Raw genomic sequence first — 20,614 nt, forward strand, 5'->3', positions numbered from 1 at the left:
TTTCATGTTCGAGTTTATTTCAAAAGAAGACAAGGATCTAATCTTCAGGAATGGGCCCTATTTTATGGGCCCTCAAGGTCTCTATTTGAACAGATGGACTCCCAATTTTGATCCAGCTGAAGATGTTCCATCGACAGTTCTAGTGTGGGTAAGGCTTTCGAATCTTCCTATACATTGCTAGAACTAGGATTCTCTCCAACATATAGGCAATGCGCTGGGAGAATTCATGGACCACGCAAGCACCAGGGACCAATATGACTGTGTTAGGATCTATGTCGAAGTGGATCTATAAGTGGGGCTGCCAGAGGCTATAAAGATAAATGTAGGAAGCTGGACCCATGTGCAAAAACTTGACTACGAACAACTTCCTTTCAAGTGTCGTAAGTGCTAGGAATATGAACATTTTGCCAAGAACTGTACAAAAGATGAAGAGGCGGTGCAAGGAAGGGAAGAAGGATGGAAGCAGGTCAAAAGATCAAGGGCTAACCCTAAAACCTCAAACTCTCTTGGAGCTTCAAAAGGGAAAGGGTCGTAGCCTTCTTCTAGTGGTCAAGGACAGCAGCCAAAGGCACAAGAGAATGCTTTCGCTGCCCTATCCTCACCCTCAATTAAAGTGCGAGAAATAGAATAGCAGCAAAATGAGGTAAATGAGGAGATTCTCAAAAACCCCAAGCAAGGTGAGAGTGTAGCCGTAAGCCCTAATGTAAAGGCCATAGATATGGAAGAGGAAGAACAAGAATCGAAAGAATCTGAGGAGTAAGGAGAAATAGGTGACTCCCAAACACTGTCTCATAGATCGACAAGAGGAAGGAAGTCTGACCAGGAAAAAAGAGAGCGAGAAACATATAAAGACAAACTCCAAGGCAGTCAGCCAACATTGGAAAAGCTACTAGCAAAAACACCAAAGATTACAAGAAGTCACGGATAGGGGCCCAAAGGGGCCACCCAATCTTAGAAAGGTAAATAATGAATATTGTCTCCTGGAATTGCAGGGGGTTGGGGAGCAAGAAAAAAGAGGAAGTAATGTGAAGTTTGATCAGGATAGAAGCCCCAGATATCTTACTGATCTAGGAGACTAAGTTGGAGGAAAAGAGCTTCCTTCAAGTAGGCAAGAATCTTTGGAGAAAAAGTTGAGGGTTAGCTGTCTCAGCCCAAGGTGCATCGGGAGGGCTGGGAGCTCTATGGAATGAAGCCAAGTTGGAATTGGTTAATGGAAAGTAGAATACGCACTGGCATCTTATGCAATTCGTAAGCCGAGAAACAAGGGAGGCCTTTAGTCTCTTTAATGTTTATGTGCCGGTAAACGCAAGGGAAAAGAAGCGGTGTTGGGACTCAATCAAACTCATGGCCAAGGAAGAGATGCTGAGCAATATTATTATAGCAGGGGATCGAAATATAACCTTAAGTTCTTCTGAGAAGAGAGGTGGTAGCATAGTAAGGGATCCAGCGAGGGAATGGGTGGAGGACATCATACAAGATTGGGATCTGCTCGACATCAAGCCCTTGAAAGGTAAGTATACTTGATCAAATAAAAGAATGAGTCCTGGCCATATTACTGCGTGATTAGATAGATTTCTTATTCAAAGTTCCTATCTTCTCCTTGGTTTAGAAGCTAGGATGCTCATTCTACCATGTAGCATTTCGGATCATAAACCTATAAGACTGGAGATATTAGGACAAATTTTTTTTGGGCCCATTCCTTTTTGATTCAGTGCTTTATGGATTGGGCATCCAAACTTTATGGATAAGGTTAAAGAGAGCTCGAATCAGCCTGTCACAGAGTCTCCTTTCTTTGTATGGGAAGAAAAATTAGGAAGAGTAAAAGCTGTTATGAAGAGCTGGGCTAAAACTCTTCTGAACCCGACTGATGAAAGGAAGATGGCCCATGCCTTCCTTGAGAAACACCAATTGCATATGGAAGAAGAGGACCCTACAGAGGAATCTAGAGGCATATAAGGAAATCTGCAGCACAAAATTCCACAAAGCATGTTTGCAAGAGGAAGAATATTGGAGGTAGAAATCCTGTAGCCTGTGGTTGAAAGTGGAAGACAGGAATACCTCCTTCTTCTACAAGCAAGCCCAAGCTAGAAGGTCCTTCAATACCATTTCTGAAAGAAAAGAAGATCTTGTTACCCACAAGGACTTCACAAGTATCAAAGGGGCAACCTTCTCCAACTTTGAGAAACTATATAGTGAAGTCGAGGTAACGAGCTAGGACACTATGTTCTTAGATGTTATCCCCCCCAAGATCTATCCAAATATGAATCAACAACTGGAAGCTAAAGTCATCAGAAAAGAAATAAATGTTGCACTCTATGAAATGGAGCCGGATAAAGCCCTGGGTTCGGATGGCTTCACAGCCAGATTCATCCAAGTCTGTTGGCAAATAGTGAAGAAGGATTTGCATAGAATGGTGTCAAAATCTCAATACTGCCAAAAAATTGGAGGAAGCACGAATTCTGCCTTTCTCGCCCTCATCCCAAAGGAGAAGGGAGCCAACACTTTTAACAGGTTTCATCTGATTTCGTTATGCAACATTGGCTACAAACTCATAAAAAAGGTGATTGCCAATAGACTAAAGGTCCTCTTGCCCTCCATTATTCTTGAAAACCAAGGGGGGTTTGTTCAGGGTAGGCAGATCGTGGACAACATAATCCTCATGCAAGAGGCTATTCATTCTAGCTTGCAGAGGAAAGAAAAAGGTATGGTGGTTAAGCTGGACCTAGCTAATGCGTTTGACAGAGTACATCATAAGTTCCTCTTTGATGTGATGCATAAGTTTGGGTTTGGTCAGGAGTTTATTAGATGGGTTCGGGCTTGCATCTCTGAGCCCCAGATTGCCCCACTGGTGAATGGAAGAACAATGGAGTTCTTTAAAGCCTCTAGAGGGCTGTGCCAGGTTTGTCCGCTTTCTCCTCTTCTTTTTGTTTTGCAAGCTTCAGTTCTAAGTTTTTATTTAGAAAAATGCCAGGTGGACCAAGAGATTATGGGTCTTAGGATTTCTCGAGGATTCAAGGATATTAATCATGCATTGTTTATTGATGATTCTCTTTTGCTAGGTGTTGCCTTTTTTACTTTTGCCTCCAGATTTAGGAAAGTGTTGGATGATTTTTGTGGTACTTCAGTGTAACATCCCTATGGTAATAACTTAGCGTAAATTAGATGTGATGACCCCGGGTAAAATGTAAATGTGGGAATGTTACTGTGGTAAGAAATGATTGGAAAGTTGATTGTTCATTTACTCTTTTTGTTGTGTTACAAAAGAGGATGACTTTATCGTGCTGTTAAAAATTAAATATTTTGGAAATAGATATATATATATATATATATATATATATATATATATATATATATATATATAGTTCTTTTTGAAATGCTAGCTGCCTCTAGGAGGAGGATTTTCTTTAAAAGAATCAGTTATGAAACTAAAAAAAAAACTACCCTCTCACACAGGAAAAGTCCTGAAAAGAAGAAACCCCGGGGCTGTTGGGGAGAGAGAGGGGGAGAGAGAGAGAGAGAGAGAGAGAGAGAGAGAGAGAGAGGGGGAGTTTTTCCCAAGGAAAAAGGGGAAAAGAGAGGAAGGGGGTTAAGTCTGGTAAGGACCAGATAACCCAAGCACGAAGTGCAGAGATCTTGTTGAGGGCTGTGGGCCTGCAAGATGGCTCGGGGGGAGAATCCAAGTTGAAGATGGATCTCAAGGTTGGGTGGCAAGAGCAAGCATGAGTTGCAGGTGAACATCTGGAATCTTTATTCATGTAACTGGTAAACCAGGTATGTATATATAACCACAAATATTGTTAAGAAATAAGCTGTGTCTAGAGCAGAAAAAGGATTGTAATAGAAATAATCTAAATCTGAATCCATTGATTGATACAATATTACTAAAAAAATGTCGACGGTAGCGTAAGTAGACATCTAAACTCTGCCTGTCATTACCAGTAAATGCTCGTGGACTTCCTGCTATAAATCAGCAACATTAAAACCAAGCATGAGGGTAACCATGCGAATAGAGAACAATAGAAATAACTTAGAGTACGAACAGTGTATTAAAACGATTCATCATAGTCGCTATCTAATGGGCTTGTGCCCAGTAAAGAAGGAAAGACTTAAATCAGAGAAGAAATTAGTTACTACAGCGCCGTGACCGGCATAAATAAAATAATAACCAGTTCTACTTTAAACCCTCATGAAAGGGCTCGAATATTATCACAAAACGTTATTACAGAATCCCTTGCATCGCAACCCTGAGCCGAGAGGTCGGGTCTCGATTTCACGGGATGTAATGCATATTACAGTGTCGGAGTTGATCGGCGGGAACATCCAATAGGGCGGCCACTATCAACGAAAGGAAATAATATATCATAGGAACAATATACCCTACCAGAGTAGGCGCACCCGACCGATGGTACATGGCCGCATGCCCTGCTGTAGGTGGCAGTAATAGCAGCAAACAAGATATAGATAAGCGATATATGGATCTATATCTGTCCTGACCTGGTGCCGCACTATAACCGGCGGAAATCATAATCTTTAACCATAATCAAAGGCAGTGACACCGTAGTATAGCAGACAATCATCACTGAACAAACCCCACGGAGTATAGAAGGCGAAGCAAAAACTTATACAATACTCAGGAAAAGCGATAATGGAGCTGTATGATTAATCTATAACAGTCGCCGTAGCCATTAGATATTTAAAAAAAAATAAAAATGAATGGAAATCATTCTGTGGACTGATAAATCTGTTACAGATCTCTGATAAAGTAAAGTGTAAAAGTCTCAGCCATGGTACATGCATAAAAACAAACAAAGGGTGAGCATTTCATTGCCCGATTAAACCCAGTGAAAAGGGCGACTCGGTGGTCGAGGAACCATTGTGCAAAACATATTCATTATGTACAACCTCAGTCAGGCATAAACGCCAGAAAACCCCAATAACCATAACCCTTAAATAGTCAAGAGCTGCACAGACCAAGCATGGGACAGACGACCGTAACTCATAACCGGGTATGAGTCGAACGTGAGCCCTGAAAAGAAAGAAAACAAGCGAACCAGAGCCATGAGGGACCCCTCTGGCAAAACTTCAACCGTTATGCATACGTGCAGAGCATCCACCACACAAGACGAGCCCAGGCTTCGCTCTATGGGGGAGGAATTGGAGGCATACCTGAGTAAATGACGGGGCTCGGTCGTCCCTTGAGCGAGGAAGGCTGTAGCAGAGAGCCCGTCTGCACATCATAGAAATCATAGGGTTAACAGAAACAAAACTTCAACCGAATCACATAATCGAACCCTAGCTGAAACGAGCTCATGTGAATACATATTAAATGGCGGAATCGAAGCAATTGAGCAGAACCAGAAGTAATACCTGAACAATCGTGGTAGCGGGACCTTAAAAAGAAACACAGAGGAGGGATCGGCGAAGCGGTGGAGTACCAGGGTGCGCTGCGGGAAGGAGGAACCAGCCATGGGGTGGAGCGATGCCACAGAGCGAGTGCACAGAGAAGCGCTGCAAACTGACTTTCCAAATGAGCCAAAGATAACCTGTCGGGTTAAGTAAAACCCCAAGCCTCAAATGAAGTAGAGCTCTTGGATGCGAAGGATAAATCGCTACCGTTGAATTGAGCGGGAAGATCAATCTGCGCGACGTCCAAGGAGTCACATGACTCCACAGAAACGCCAGGCCACTTGGCAGGAGAGCAGTGAGCTATTGGGACCTCCGGTCTCCACCTGTCGCCGGAGAAAAACCATGCATACGACAGACCATGCGTGGCGGCCCATGATACCAGAGTTATACTCCATCAACCGAGAATAATTAAAACTCATATCAGTCGTAAAGATTGGTCGTAGCATAAACGTTAATGCATAGCTCACATCGAGAATCGAACACATATATCCAAACAGTAGTGGTAATATGCTATTAATTAATGCTTAGTCAGGAGCTGTGTATGCGAATAGATATAAACGTTACGGAAGAGTTAATAACGTTGGTTATTTATTGATAAGCCCATACAATGGTTATATAAGTTTTATTTGATAGGTCCATATAATAGAGGAATATGTTATCAAATTTGTGTATATTTTTATTGGGACCATGACAATATTGGGACCATGACAATGTGGTATCAGAGCTAAAGGTTGCAGTACTGGCGCCTTTGGGAATTGGTAAGCGGAAAAGAAAGTGAGGTACGTCACCAGTGGCATTAACTCAGGTATGAGTTTATCCATTCACATATTGATTTATGTAGTACACTACTTTCGGTAGGATATGTGTGATTCATGTTTATAACTTCTTGAGTAGTAAGTAATAAAGTTGTTGCATAACTATGTTCATGAAACTAGATGCCTGATGAGGATAAAAGACATTGAAACTTTTGTCACACCTAAGAACAATATTGAACACTCAGTGAGGAAAGTGACAATCAACTACCAACTTTTACCTTGCAAATATGGCAATAACAATGATACATTCATTAAACAAAATTGAAGTTACCATGAACAAAACTTAATGAGTCAATGCATGAATATAAATTATGGGGAACATCCTTGAATAGGATGACAAATTGTTATAAAAGGACATTAGAAGAACCCCCTTAGATATTGAAAACATGCAATGAGTCAAGCAGTGAGACTTGATTGTCATGACTAACTTTTGGTTCAGTCTTGTCATGGGTGCATAAAGACGATGGGTAGTTGAGATTGGTTAGTGTTGTATGACTAACCCATAGAACTTATATGCATTAATTGAATTGGACTAAGATTGTTACAATTCGTAAACAAGTAAAGGTTGATTGATGTTACATGCATGGAATGTGTGTGCTATAGTTCCAGTTGTTTATGAGAAGAGTTCTTAATTTTATTCACCATGAGCATGCATAATGAATAGTATATTCTTATGTCTTAATAGATCTAATGATGATTGGCCTCTAATTAAGTGAAATCCATTAGCATGGTATGTGTTTATGATTACTTGTTGAGAGATAAAAACCATTGGAGCCTCGATTTAAGTGATGGTTGAATTTATCTCCACTATGGGAATGATGGATTTCTTATGCATATTGCATTCCAGTGTGAACTTAATTGGAAAGGCATGTTCAGTGGGTAAAATTTCTAGGACCCATTCCTGGCATAATTACATGTGATAATTATTCATAAATAGACTACTTGTGCCAAGGCAGTTGTCAGTAAGCTCTAACTACCTTCCGCAACTATAGATGCTTCCAAAGGAAAGGAAGCAAGGAGAAGGAAGAAGACCATACTATAGGGATAGCCGGTGATGGGAAAAGAAATCGCTAAGTCTGGTGGTGACCAGATAGCGCAAGCTTTGAGTGTCAGAATCTTGCAGAAAACTTTAAGTCTGGGGGATGACTAGATAGCGCTCGATGTGCATGTGAGTATTCCCTTGATCATGCTTAAGGAGTTGGAAAATGATAACTATAGTGTGTTGATGTTAATGATTTTCATAATGTCTCCTTGAACTCATTATTCTGAAATGGTCACATAGTAGTTTTATGATAGTTGTTGCATATAGCACCAAGTGGTAGCTCTAGTGCATGTGTGACACTTAGGAGATTATGCTTCTAATTGCATAAGTAGAGTAATTGCTTCTGGTAAGGGTGGTTTAAGTTGTGAGTTATGCATGTTGATTCAAGGATAAGATAAGTATCTTGCTCACTTCCTTGAAGAACACGTATGAATGTTTTATATGATTTCTTAGTAGAGAAAGTATTTGAATGCATGCAATAAAAGAATAGTTCTTTTATAGATTTTCTTGGTAAAGGAAATGTGTTAAGGCATGCAGTTAAAGATTGATTATTCTATATACTTTCTTAATAAAGAAAATAGGTAGTTCCTATTAGAAAGACTCCACGTGAGTCTTGTGTGAGAAATGCTTGTCTCTTGTCTATAAAATCTTTGCTAAATATAGCCAAAGCATCTTCTTGAGAAAAGAGGATGAGGCATATAAATGTCCTGAGGACATAGCATGGAAGGTGGCCAAGTTTTCTTGAATTAAAATATGTATCTTTATTTGATAAAAGCTTCTTGGAAATATATATATATATATATATATATATATATGCTAATTGCATTATGATTCTAGTGAAATGATTATGCATTACATGCATGATAAAAGATAGCTAAGGATGTGCTTCTAGGCACATAGATATTCATTTCTAACTTCTTGAGGAAAGAGTGTATTACATATATACATAAATATAGTCTCATCCTAAGAGTATCCATACTTCATGTATGAAGATGAAGGATTTTGTGAGAGTTTTCTTGAAAATAAAAATAGAGGTTCTTACCCTTAAAGACACATTAGAATAGTGTTCATGCAAGAAACAAAATCCTTACTTGTTTCATGAAAAGAACTATGTGCATTGAAGTAAAATAATTGTGTAGGAGAAAACACATGTTGCATGCACATAAGGGTAGTATGAGTCTGTGTGTACTTAGAGGAAGTGGTCATATTAGCTTTCTTGAAGATAATAATCTCTTGGGAGATTGTCTTGTTGGATGAGCTGTGTTGATTGCTTGATTTTGATGCATAAAGGATAAGTAAGCCTTGTTTTTGTATCTTCATTTTTATGCATAAAGATGCATATCTTTAATAATTCCTTGAAAGGGAATCTTGAGAAACCCTCATATAGGAAGATAGAAGAATGAGGTTAAAATGACTTCCTTTAAGAAAGAGGTATGTGGTTTGTTGTGTGAAATGATGGTAGCCTTCTAGTGAAGGGAATGGGTGTTGCATACATTAAAGAAGGGCTTATACGATAAGCAATGGTATGCACAAAGAGTAGTCATTGTGATATGGAGTTATGTTCTTTGTACTATGCATGACCAAAGTTATCCATAGTAAACGTAAGACAATACTCCATTAATGACGAATTGAATTAGGACAACAGACTATGGCAAAATTGGAAATGTTTAGATTATTAACTCAACTGATGTTGACATTTATACATTAATGTGTTTGCATATGCTTTTATACATGACAATATTGTGTGCATGCACATTCCTGGAAATGGAATACGTGTTAACTGATGCATATTTAGAACTAACGTTGCTGATGGGATTAAGTAGTGGTAGGTTAATGGCAACAAGAAAACTCATCACGTAAATTGCTGCAATGTGAATTGCAATCATAAATGAGAAAGAATGAGGTTATATGATATGCATGAATTATGTTGTGGACCCATGATGAGGGATAAGTGTAAATGCATGGTGTACATGCATGTTTATTTTGTTAATGATAATGATCATATGGTTCCTTGTGTAAATTACTTTGAGAAAGAGTAATAAAAGAGAAATTTAACATGCCAGACAGTCGCGGATAGTTGGGTTGATGACAGTTACCTTCCTGGAGGGGTTGATGGTACTTGTTTGCCCTGATTGTGAAAGGCTTGAATGCCTTGGGTTGATGACAGTTACCTGCCTGGAGGGGTTGATGGTACTTGTCTGCCCGGATTGTGAAAGGCTTGAATGCCTTGGGTTGATGACAGTTACCTGCCCGGAGGGGTTGATGGTACTTGTCTGCCCGGATTGTGAAAGGCTGGAATGCCTTGGGTTGATGGCAGCTACCTGCCCGAAGGGGTTGATGGTACTTGCCTGCCCAGATTTACTCTCCCTAGAATTCTTGAGCTGGTTGGCCAGTGGAATTCCATGTTAGACCTGGTAAGGTCTCTATCAAAGAAACTATCTGGATGTGAAAATGACTCAGTTTGGTTGTGGAAACCAGTTCCCATGGATTGGGAATTCTTTAGCCTATTATGGTGCTCATAGCTAAAGTAATGAACGAATCAGCTATATGATATGTTGAAGATGAATTCTATATAAGGAGTTATTGGAAATGTTAATTCCTTTGTTGTATTACTAATCTTGTGAAAGTCTTAATAGGGGCTAAGACCATTCTCAAATAATGCAGTGCTTGACTGTTTTGATGATTAGAGGGCTAGGTGCTCTTTTGGTACATCTAGAAGCACTTTGCGGATGTCTTTAGTGAGAATTCGTTCAGTGTGCACGTGAGCAGTGATCTATCATTTGATGATTAGTGTTAGTGCTCTTTAAGTACTTGTAAAAGTATTGCGATTTAGAAATCATCTAGCATTGCACAATTGATTGATAGTCAAAAGTATTTCATTTGACTCAAAATATAGTGACTAATGCAATTGAATTTGTTAGTCATATATTACAGGAATTACTTACCATGGAGGGTTGAAGAATTGTCCAACCACTATTAAAATTCTTACATGAAAGACTTCATGATTTTCAAGAATAGATGGTAAGTAATGGTAAGTTGACACAGAGAATTGTTTATTATGAATGAATAAGGGCCAAGTGGTGGCGATTAGAAGTTGCATATTTTTGTAATTACAAACGTTTATGACTATTGATGTTTATAACGAATGATATTTCTTATGACTATATCATTACTATTTCGGTTTGTTGTCATTTCTTGGAATGACAACTTTGATTTTTAAGAGGTAGGATCACATTTTGTGTGGTTTAGATGGTAATACCATGAGTAAAACCTAAAGTTCCAACGAAAGATGAACACCGAGGACGGTGTTCCTGTTAAGGGGGGAGTATGTAACATCCCTATGGTAATAACTTAGCGTAAATTAGATGTGATGACCCCGGATAAAATGTAAATGTGGGAATGTTACTGTGGTAAGAACTGATTGGAAAGTTGATTGTTCATTTACTCTTTTTGTTGTGTTACAAAAGAGGATGACTTTATCCTGCTGTTAAAAATTAAATATTTTGGAAATAGATATATGTATATATATATATATATATATATATATATATATATATATATATATATATATATATATATATATATAATATATATATCTATATATATATATATATATATATATATATATATATAGATATATATATATATATATATAGTTCTTTTTGAAATGTTGGCTGCCTCTAGGAGGAGGATTTTCTTTAAAAGAATCAGTTATGAAACTGAAAAAAAAAAAACTACCCTCTCACACAGGAAAAGTCCTGAAAAGAAGAAACCCCGGGGTTGTTGGGGAGAGACAGGGGGAGAGAGAGACATAGAGAGAGAGAGAGAGAGGGGAGCTTTTCCAAAGGAAAAAGGGGAAAAGAGAGGAAGGGGGTTAAGTCTGGTAAGGACCAGATAACCCAAGCACGAAGTGCAGAGATCTTGTTGAGGACTGTGGGCCTGCAAGATGGCTCGGGGGGAGAATCCAAGTTGAAGATGGATCTCAAGGTTGGGTGGCAAGAGCAAGCATGAGTTGCAGGTGAACATCTGGAATCTTTATTCATGTAACTGGTAAACCAGGTATGTATATATAACCACAAATATTGTTAAGAAATAAGCTGTGTCTAGAGCAGAAAAAGGATTGTAATAGAAATAATCTAAATTTGAATCCATTGACTGATACAATATTACTAAACAAATGTCGACGGTAGCGTAAGTAGACATCTAAACTCTGCCTGTCATTACCAGTAAATGCTCGTGGACTTCCTGCTATAAATCAACAACATTAAAACCAAGCATGAGGGTAACCATGCGAATAGAGAACAATAAAAATAACTTAGAGTACGAACAGTGTATTAGAACAATTCATCATAGTCGCTATCTAATGGGCTTGCGCCCAGTAAAGAAGAAAAGACATAAATCAGAAATGAAATTAGTTATTACAGCGCCGTGACTGACATAATTTAAATAATAACCAGTTTCTACTTTAACCCTCAGGAAGGACTCGAACATTATTACAAAACGTTATTACAGAATCCATTGCACTGCAACCCTGAGCCGAGAGGTCGGGTGTCGGTTTCACGGGATGTAATGCATATTACAGTGTCGGAGTTGATCGGTGGGAACATCCAATAGGGCGGCCACTATCAACGAAAGGAAACAATATATCATAGGAACAGTATACCCTACCAGAGTAGGCGCACCCGGCCGATGGTACACGGCCGCATGCCCTGCTGTAGGTGTCAGTAATAGCAGCAAACGAGATATAGATAAGCGATATATGGATTTAAATCTGTCCTGACCTGGTGCCGCACTGTAACCGGCGGAAATCATAATCTTTAACTATAATCAAAAGCAGTGACACCGTAGTATAGCAGTCAATCATCACTGAACAAACCCCACGGAGTATAGAAGGCGAAGCAAAAACTTATACAGTACTCAGGAAAAGCGATAATGGAGCTGTATGATTAATCTATAACAGTCGCCGTAGCCATTAGATATTTAACAAAAAAAAAAATGAATGGAAATCATTCTGTGGACTGATAAATCTGTTACAGATCTATGATAAAGTAAAGTGTAAAAGTCTCAGCCATGGTACATGCATAAAAACAAACAAAGGGTGAGCATTTCATTGCCCGATTAAACCCAGTGAAAAGGGCGACTCGGTGGTCGAGGAACCATTGTGCAAAACATATTCATTATGTACAACCTCATTCAGGCATAAACGCCAGAAAACCCCAATAACCATAACCCTTAAATAGTCAAGAGCTGCACAGACCAAGCATGGGACGGACGGCCGTAACTCATAACCGGGTATGAGTCGAACGTGAGCCCTGAAAAGAAAGAAAACAAGCGAACCAGAGCCATGAGGGACCCCTCTGGCAAAACTTCAACCGTTATGCATACGTGCAGAGCATCCACCACACAAGACGAGCCCAGGCTTCGCTCTATGGTGGAGGAATTGGAGGCATACCTGAGTAAATGACGGGGCTCGGTCGTCCCTTGAGCGAGGAAGGCTGTAGCAGAGAGCCCGTCTGCACATCATAGAAATCATAGGGTTAACAGAAACAAAACTTCAACCGAATCGCATAATCGAACCCTAGCTGAAACGAGCTCATGTGAATACATATTAAATGGTGGAATCGAAGCAATTGAGCAGAACCAAAAGTAATACCTGAACAATCGTGGTAGCGGGACCTTAACAAGAAACACAGAGGAGGGATCGACGAAGCGGTGGAGTACCAGGGTGCGCTGCGGGAAGGAGGAACCAGCCATGGGGTGGAGCAATGCCATAGAGCGAGCGCACAGAGAAGCGCTGCAAACTGACTTTCCAAATGAGCCAAAGATAACCTGTCGGGTTAAGTAAAACCTCAAGCCTCAAATGAAGCAGAGCTCTTGGATGCGAAGGATAAATCGCTATCGTTGAATTGAACGGGAAGATCAATCCGCGCGGCGTCCAAGGAGTCACATGACTCCACAGAAACGCCAGGCCACTTGGCAGGAGAGCAGTGAGCTATTGGGACCTCCGGTCTCCACCTGTCGCCGGAGAAAAACCATGCATACGGCAGACCATGCGTGGCGGCCCATGATACCAGAGTTATACTCCATCAACCGAGAATAATTAAAACTCATATCAGTCGTAAAGATTGGTCGTAGCATAAACGTTAATGCATAGCTCACATCGAGAATCGAACACATATATCCAAACAGTAGTGGTAATATGCTATTAATTAATGCTTAGTCAGGAGCTGTGTATGCGAATAGATATAAACGTTACGGAAGAGTTAATAACGTTGGTTATTTATTGATAAGCCCATACAATGGTTATATAAGTTTAATTTGATAGGTCCATATAATAGAGGAATATGTTATCAAATTTGTGTATATTTTTATTGGGACCATGACAATATTGGGACCATGACAATGTGGTATCAGAGCTAAAGGTTGCAGTACTGGCGCCTTTGGGAATTGGTAAGCGGAAAAGAAAGTGAGGTACGTCACCAGTGGCATTAACTCAGGTATGAGTTTATCCATTCACATATTGATTTATGTAGTACACTACTTTCGGTAGGATATGTGTGATTCATGTTTATAACTGCTTGAGTAGTAAGTAATAAAGTTGTTGCATAACTATGTTCATGAAACTAGATGCCTGATGAGGATAAAAGACAATGAAACTTTTGTCACACCTAAGAACAATATTGAACACTCAGTGAGGAAAGTGACAATCAACTACCAACTTTTACCTTGCAAATATGGCAATAACAATGATACATTCATTAAACAAAATTGAAGTTACCATGAACAAAACTTAATGAGTCAATGCATGAATATAAATTATGGGGAACATCCTTGAATAGGATGACAAATTGTTATAAAAGGACATTAGAAGAACCCCCTTAGATATTGAAAACATGCAATGAGTCAAGCAGCGAGACTTGATTGTCATGACTAACTTTTGGTTCAGTCTTGTCATGGGAGCATAAAGACGATTGGTAGTTGAGATTGGTTAGTGTTGTATGACTAACCCATAGAACTTATATGCATTAATTGAATTGGACTAAGATTGTTACAATTCGTAAACAAGTAAAGGTTGATTGATGTTACATGCATGGAATGTGTGTGCTATAGTTCCAGTTGTTTATGAGAAGAGTTCTTAATTTTATTCACCATGAACATGCATAATGAATAGTATATTCTTATGTCTTAATAGATCTAATGATGATTGGCCTCTAATTAAGTGAAATCCATTAGCATGGTATGTGTTTATGATTACTTGTTGAGAGATAAAAACCATTGGAGCCTCGATTTAAGTGATGGTTGAATTTATCTCCACTATGGGAATGATGGATTTCTTATGCATATTGCATTCCAGTGTGAACTTAATTGGAAAGGCATGTTCAGTGGGTAACATTTCTAGGACCCATTCCTGGCATAATTACATGTGATAACTATTCATAAATAGACTACTTGTGCTAATGCAGTTGTCAGTAAACTCTAACTACCTTCCCCAACTATAGATGCTTCCAAAGGAGAGGAAGCAAGGAGAAGGAAGAAGACCGTACTATAGGGATAGCCGGTGATGGGAAAAGAAATCGCTAAGTCTGGTGGTGACCAGATAGCGCAAGCTTTGAGTGTCAGAATCTTGCAGAAAACTTTAAGTCTGGGGGATGACTAGATAGCGCTCGATGTGCATGTGAGTATTCCCTTGATCATGCTTAAGGAGTTGGAAAATGATAACTATAGTGTGTTGATGTTAATGATTTTCATAATGTCTCCTTGAACTCATTATTCTGAAATGGTCACATAGTAGTGTTATGATAGTTGTTGCATATAGCACCAAGTGGTAGCTCTAGTGCATGTGTGACACTTAGGAGATTATGCTTCTAATTGCATAAGTAGAGTAATTGCTTCTGGTAAGGGTGGTTTAAGTTGTGAGTTATGCATGTTGATTCAAGGATAAGATAAGTATCTTGCTCACTTCCTTGAAGAACACGTATGAATGTTTTATATGATTTCTTAGTAGAGAAAGTATTTGAATGCATGCAATAAAAGAATAGTTCTTTTATAGATTTTCTTGGTAAAGGAAATGTGTTAAGGCATGCAGTTAAAGATTGATTATTCTATATACTTTCTTAATAAAGAAAATAGGTAGTTCCTATTAGAAAGACTCCACGTGAGTCTTGTGTGAGAAATGCTTGTCTCTTGTCTATAAAATCTTTGCTAAATATAGCCAAAGCATCTTCTTGAGAAAAGAGGATGAGGCATATAAATGTCCTGAGGACGTAGCATGGAAGGTGGCCAAGTTTTCTTGAATTAAAATATGTATCTTTATTTGATAAAAGCTTCTTGGAAATATATATATATATATATATATATATATATATATATATATATATATATGCTAATTGCATTATGATTCTAGTGAAATGATTATGCATTACATGCATGATAAAAGATAGCTAAGGATGTGCTTCTAGGCACATAGATATTCATTTCTAACTTCTTGAGGAAAGAGTGTATTACATATATACATAAATATAGTCTCATCCTAAGAGTATCCATACTTCATGTATGAAGATGAAGGATTTTGTGAGAGTTTTCTTGAAAATAAAAATAGAGGTTCTTACCCTTAAAGACACATTAGAATAGTGTTCATGCAAGAAACACAATCCTTACTTGTTTCATGAAAAGAACTATGTGCATTGAAGTAAAATAATTGTGTAGGAGAAAACACATGTTGCATGCACATAAGGGTAGTATGAGTCTGTGTGTACTTAGAGGAAGTGGTCATGTTAGCTTTCTTGAAGATAATAATCTCTTGGGAGATTGTCTTGTTGGATGAGCTGTGTTGATTGCTTGATTTTGATGCATAAAGGATAAGTAAGCCTTGTTTTTGTATCTTCATTTTTATGCATAAAGATGCATATCTTTAATAATTCCTTGAAAGGGAATCTTGAGAAACCCTCATATAGGAAGATAGAAGAATGAGGTTAAAATGACTTCCTTTAAGAAAGAGGTATGTGGTTTGTTGTGTGAAATGATGGTAGCCTTCTAGTGAAGGGAATGGGTGTTGCATACATTAAAGAAGGGCTTATACGATAAGCAATGGTATGCACAAAGAGTAGTCATTGTGATATGGAGTTATGTTCTTTGTACTATGCATGACCAAAGTTATCCATAGTAAACGTAAGACAATACTCCATTAATGACGAATTGAATTAGGACAACAGACTATGGCAAAATTGGAAATGTTTAGATTATTAACTCAACTGATGTTGACATTTATACATTAATGTGTTTGCATATGCTTTTATACATGACAATATTGTGTGCATGCACATTCCTGGAAATGGAATACGTGTTAACTGATGCATATTTATAACTAACGTTGCTGATGGGATTAAGTAGTGGTAGGTTAATGGCAACAAGAAAACTCATCACGTAAATTGCTGCAATGTGAATTGCAATCATAAATGAGAAAGAATGAGGTTATATGATATGCATGAATTATGTTATTTGGAAATTTTCATGCATACAACGTGTATGATAGATATGTTCCATCGATCTAGATGTTGTGGACCCATGATGAGGGATAAGTGTAAATGCATGGTGTACATGCATGTTTATTTTGTTAATGATAATGATCATATGGTTCCTTGTGTAAATTACTTTGAGAAAGAGTAATAAAAGAGAAATTTCACATGCCAGACAGTCGCGGATAGTTGGGTTGATGACAGTTACCTTCCTGGAGGGGTTGATGGTACTTGTCTGCCCTGATTGTGAAAGGCTTGAATGCCTTGGGTTGATGACAGTTACCTGCCTGGAGGGGTTGATGGTACTTGTCTGCCCGGATTGTGAAAGGCTTGAATGCCTTGGGTTGATGACAGTTACCTGCCCGGAGGGGTTGATGGTACTTGTCTGCCCGGATTGTGAAAGGCTGGAATGCCTTGGGTTGATGGCAGCTACCTGCCCGAAGGGGTTGATGGTACTTGCCTGCCCAGATTTACTCTCCCTGGAATTCTTGAGCTGGTTGGCCAGTGGAATTCCATGTTAGACCTGGTAAGGTCTCTATCAAAGAAACTATCTGGATGTGAAAATGACTCGGTTTGGTTGTGGAAACCAGTTCCCATGGATTGGGAATTCTTTAGCCTATTATGGTGCTCATAGCTAAAGTAATGAACGAATCAGCTATATGATATGTTGAAGATGAATTCTATATAAGGAGTTATTGGAAATGTTAATTCCTTTGTTGTATTACTAGTCTTGTGAAAGTCTTAATAGGGGCTAAGACCATTCTCAAATAATGCAGTGCTTGACTGTTTTGATGATTAGAGGGCTAGGTGCTCTTTTGGTACATCTAGAAGCACTTTGCGGATGTCTTTAGTGAGAATTCGTTCAGTGTGCATGTGAGCAGTGATCTATCATTTGATGATTAGTGTTAGTGCTCTTTAAGTACTTGTAAAAGTATTGCGATTTAGAAATCATCTAGCATTGCACAATTGATTGATAGTCAAAAGTATTTCATTTGACTCAAAATATAGTGACTAATGCAATTGAATTTGTTAGTCATATATTACAGGAATTACTTACCATGGAGGGTTGAAGAATTGTCCAACCACTATTAAAATGCTTACATGAAAGACTTCATGATTTTCAAGAATAGATGGTAAGTAATGGTAAGTTGACACAGAGAATTGTTTATTATGAATGAATAAGGGCCAAGTGGTGGCGATTAGAAGTTGCATATTTTTGTAATTACAAACGTTTATGACTATTGATGTTTATAACAAATGATATTTCTTATGACTATATCATTACTATTTCGGTTTGTTGTCATTTCTTGGAATGACAACTTTGATTTTTAAGAGGTAGGATCACATTTTGTGTGGTTTAGATGGTAATACCATGAGTAAAACCTAAAGTTCCAACGAAAGATGAACACCGAGGACGGTGTTCCTGTTAAGGGGGGGAGTATGTAACATCCCTATGGTAATAACTTAGCGTAAATTAGATGTGATGACCCCGGGTAAAATGTAAATGTGGGAATGTTACTGTGGTAAGAACTGATTGGAAAGTTGATTGTTCATTTACTCTTTTTGTTGTGTTACAAAAGAGGATGACTTTATCCTGCTGTTAAAAATTAAATATTTTGGAAATAGATATATGTATATATATATATATATATATATATATATATATATATATATATATATATATATATATATATATATATATATATATATATATATATATATATATATATATATATATATATATATATATATATATATATATATATATATATATATATAGTTCTTTTTGAAATGCTGGCTGCCTCTAGGAGGAGGATTTTCTTTAAAAGAATCAGTTATGAAACTGAAAAAAAAAAACTACCCTCTCACACAGGAAAAGTCCTGAAAAGAAGAAACCCCGGGGCTGTTGGGGAGAGACAGGGGGAGAGAGAGACATAGAGAGAGAGAGAGAGGGGGAGTTTTTCCCAAGGAAAAAGGGGAAAAGAGAGGAAGGGGGTTAAGTCTGGTAAGGACCAGATAACCCAAGCACAAAGTGCAGAGATCTTGTTGAGGGCTGTGGGCCTGCAAGATGGCTCGGGGGGAGAATCCAAGTTGAAGATGGATCTCAAGGTTGGGTGGCAAGAGCAAGCATGAGTTGCAGGTGAACATCTGGAATCTTTATTCATGTAACTGGTAAACCAGGTATGTATATATAACCACAAATATTGTTAAGAAATAAGCTGTGTTTAGAGCAGAAAAAGGATTGTAATAGAAATAATCTAAATCTGAATCCATTGACTGATACAATATTACTAAACAAATGTCGACGGTAGCGTAAGTAGACATCTAAACTCTGCCTGTCATTACCAGTAAATGCTCGTGGACTTCATGCTATAAATCAGCAACATTAAAACCAAGCATGAGGGTAACCATGTGAATAGAGAACAATAGAAATAACTTAGAGTACGAACAATGTATTAGAACGATTCATCATAGTCGCTATCTAATGGGCTTGTGCCCAGTAAAGAAGAAAAGACATAAATCAGAAATGAAATTAGTTATTACAGCGCCGTGACCGACATAATTTAAATAATAACTAGTTTCTACTTTAACCCTCAGGAAGGACTCGAACATTATTACAAAACGTTATTGCAAAATCCATTGCACCGCAACCCTGAGCCGAGAGGTCGGGTGTCGGTTTCACGGGATGTAATGCATATTACAGTGTCGGAGTTGATCGGTGGGAACATCCAATAGGGCGGCCACTATCAACGAAAGGAAACAATATATCACAGGAACAGTATACCCTACAAGAGTAGGCGCACCCGGCCGATGGTACATGGCCGCATGCCCTGCTGTAGGTAGCAGTAATAGCAGCAAACGAGATATAGATAAGAGATATATGGATCTAAATCTGTCCTGACCTGGTGCCGCACTGTAACCGGCGGAAATCATAATCTTTAACCATAATCAAAGGCAGTGACACCGTAGTATAGCAGACAATCATCACTGAACAAACCCCACGGAGTATAGAAGGCAAAGCAAAAACTTATACAGTACTCAGGAAAAGCGATAATGGAGCTGTATGATTAATCTATAGCAGTCGCCGTAGCCATTAGATATTTAACAAAAAAAAAAAATGAATGGAAATCATTCTGTGGACTGATAAATCTATTACAGATCTATGATAAAGTAAAGTGTAAATGTCTCAGCCATGGTACATGCATAAAAACAAACAAAGGGTGAGCATTTCATTGCCCGATTAAACCCAGTGAAAAGGGCGACTCGGTGGTCGAGGAACCATTGTGCAAAACATATTCATTATGTACGACCTCAGTCAGGCATAAACGCCAGAAAACCCCAATAACCATAACCCTTAAATAGTCAAGAGCTGCACAGACCAAGCATGGGACGGACGGCCGTAACTCATAACCGGGTATGAGTCGAACGTGAGCCCTGAAAAGAAAGAAAACAAGCGAACCAGAGCCATGAGGGACCCCTCTAGAAAAAATTCAACCGTTATGCATACGTGCAGAGCATCCACCACACAAGACGAGCCCAGGCTTCGCTCTATGGTGGAGGAATTGGAGGCATACCTGAGTAAATGACGGGGCTCGATCGTCCCTTGAGCGAGGAAGGCTGTAGCAGAGAGCCCGTCTGCACATCATAGAAATCATAGGGTTAACAGAAACAAAACTTCAACCGAATCGCATAATCGAACCCTAGCTGAAACGAGCTCATGTGAATACATATTAAATGGCGGAATCAAAGCAATTGAGCAGAACCAGAAGTAATACCTGAACAATCGTGGTAGCGGGACCTTAAGAAGAAACACAGAGGAGGGATCGGCGAAGCGG

At 38.7% G+C, this 20,614-nt stretch overlaps 1 pseudogene; it reads left to right on the forward strand.

The window, feature by feature from the left end:
* The first annotated feature begins 1,344 nt into the window (after positions 1-1,344).
* LOC149194197 (G2/mitotic-specific cyclin S13-7-like) overlaps positions 1,345-20,614 on the forward strand; it is a 30,436-nt pseudogene continuing 11,166 nt past the window's right edge.

Source organism: Pinus tabuliformis, chromosome 2_2 (assembly GCF_031772625.1).
Source record: "Pinus tabuliformis cultivar Carrire ecotype Pingquan chromosome 2_2, CPIR1, whole genome shotgun sequence".
In the NCBI taxonomy this organism is placed as follows: Eukaryota; Viridiplantae; Streptophyta; class Pinopsida; order Pinales; family Pinaceae; genus Pinus; species Pinus tabuliformis.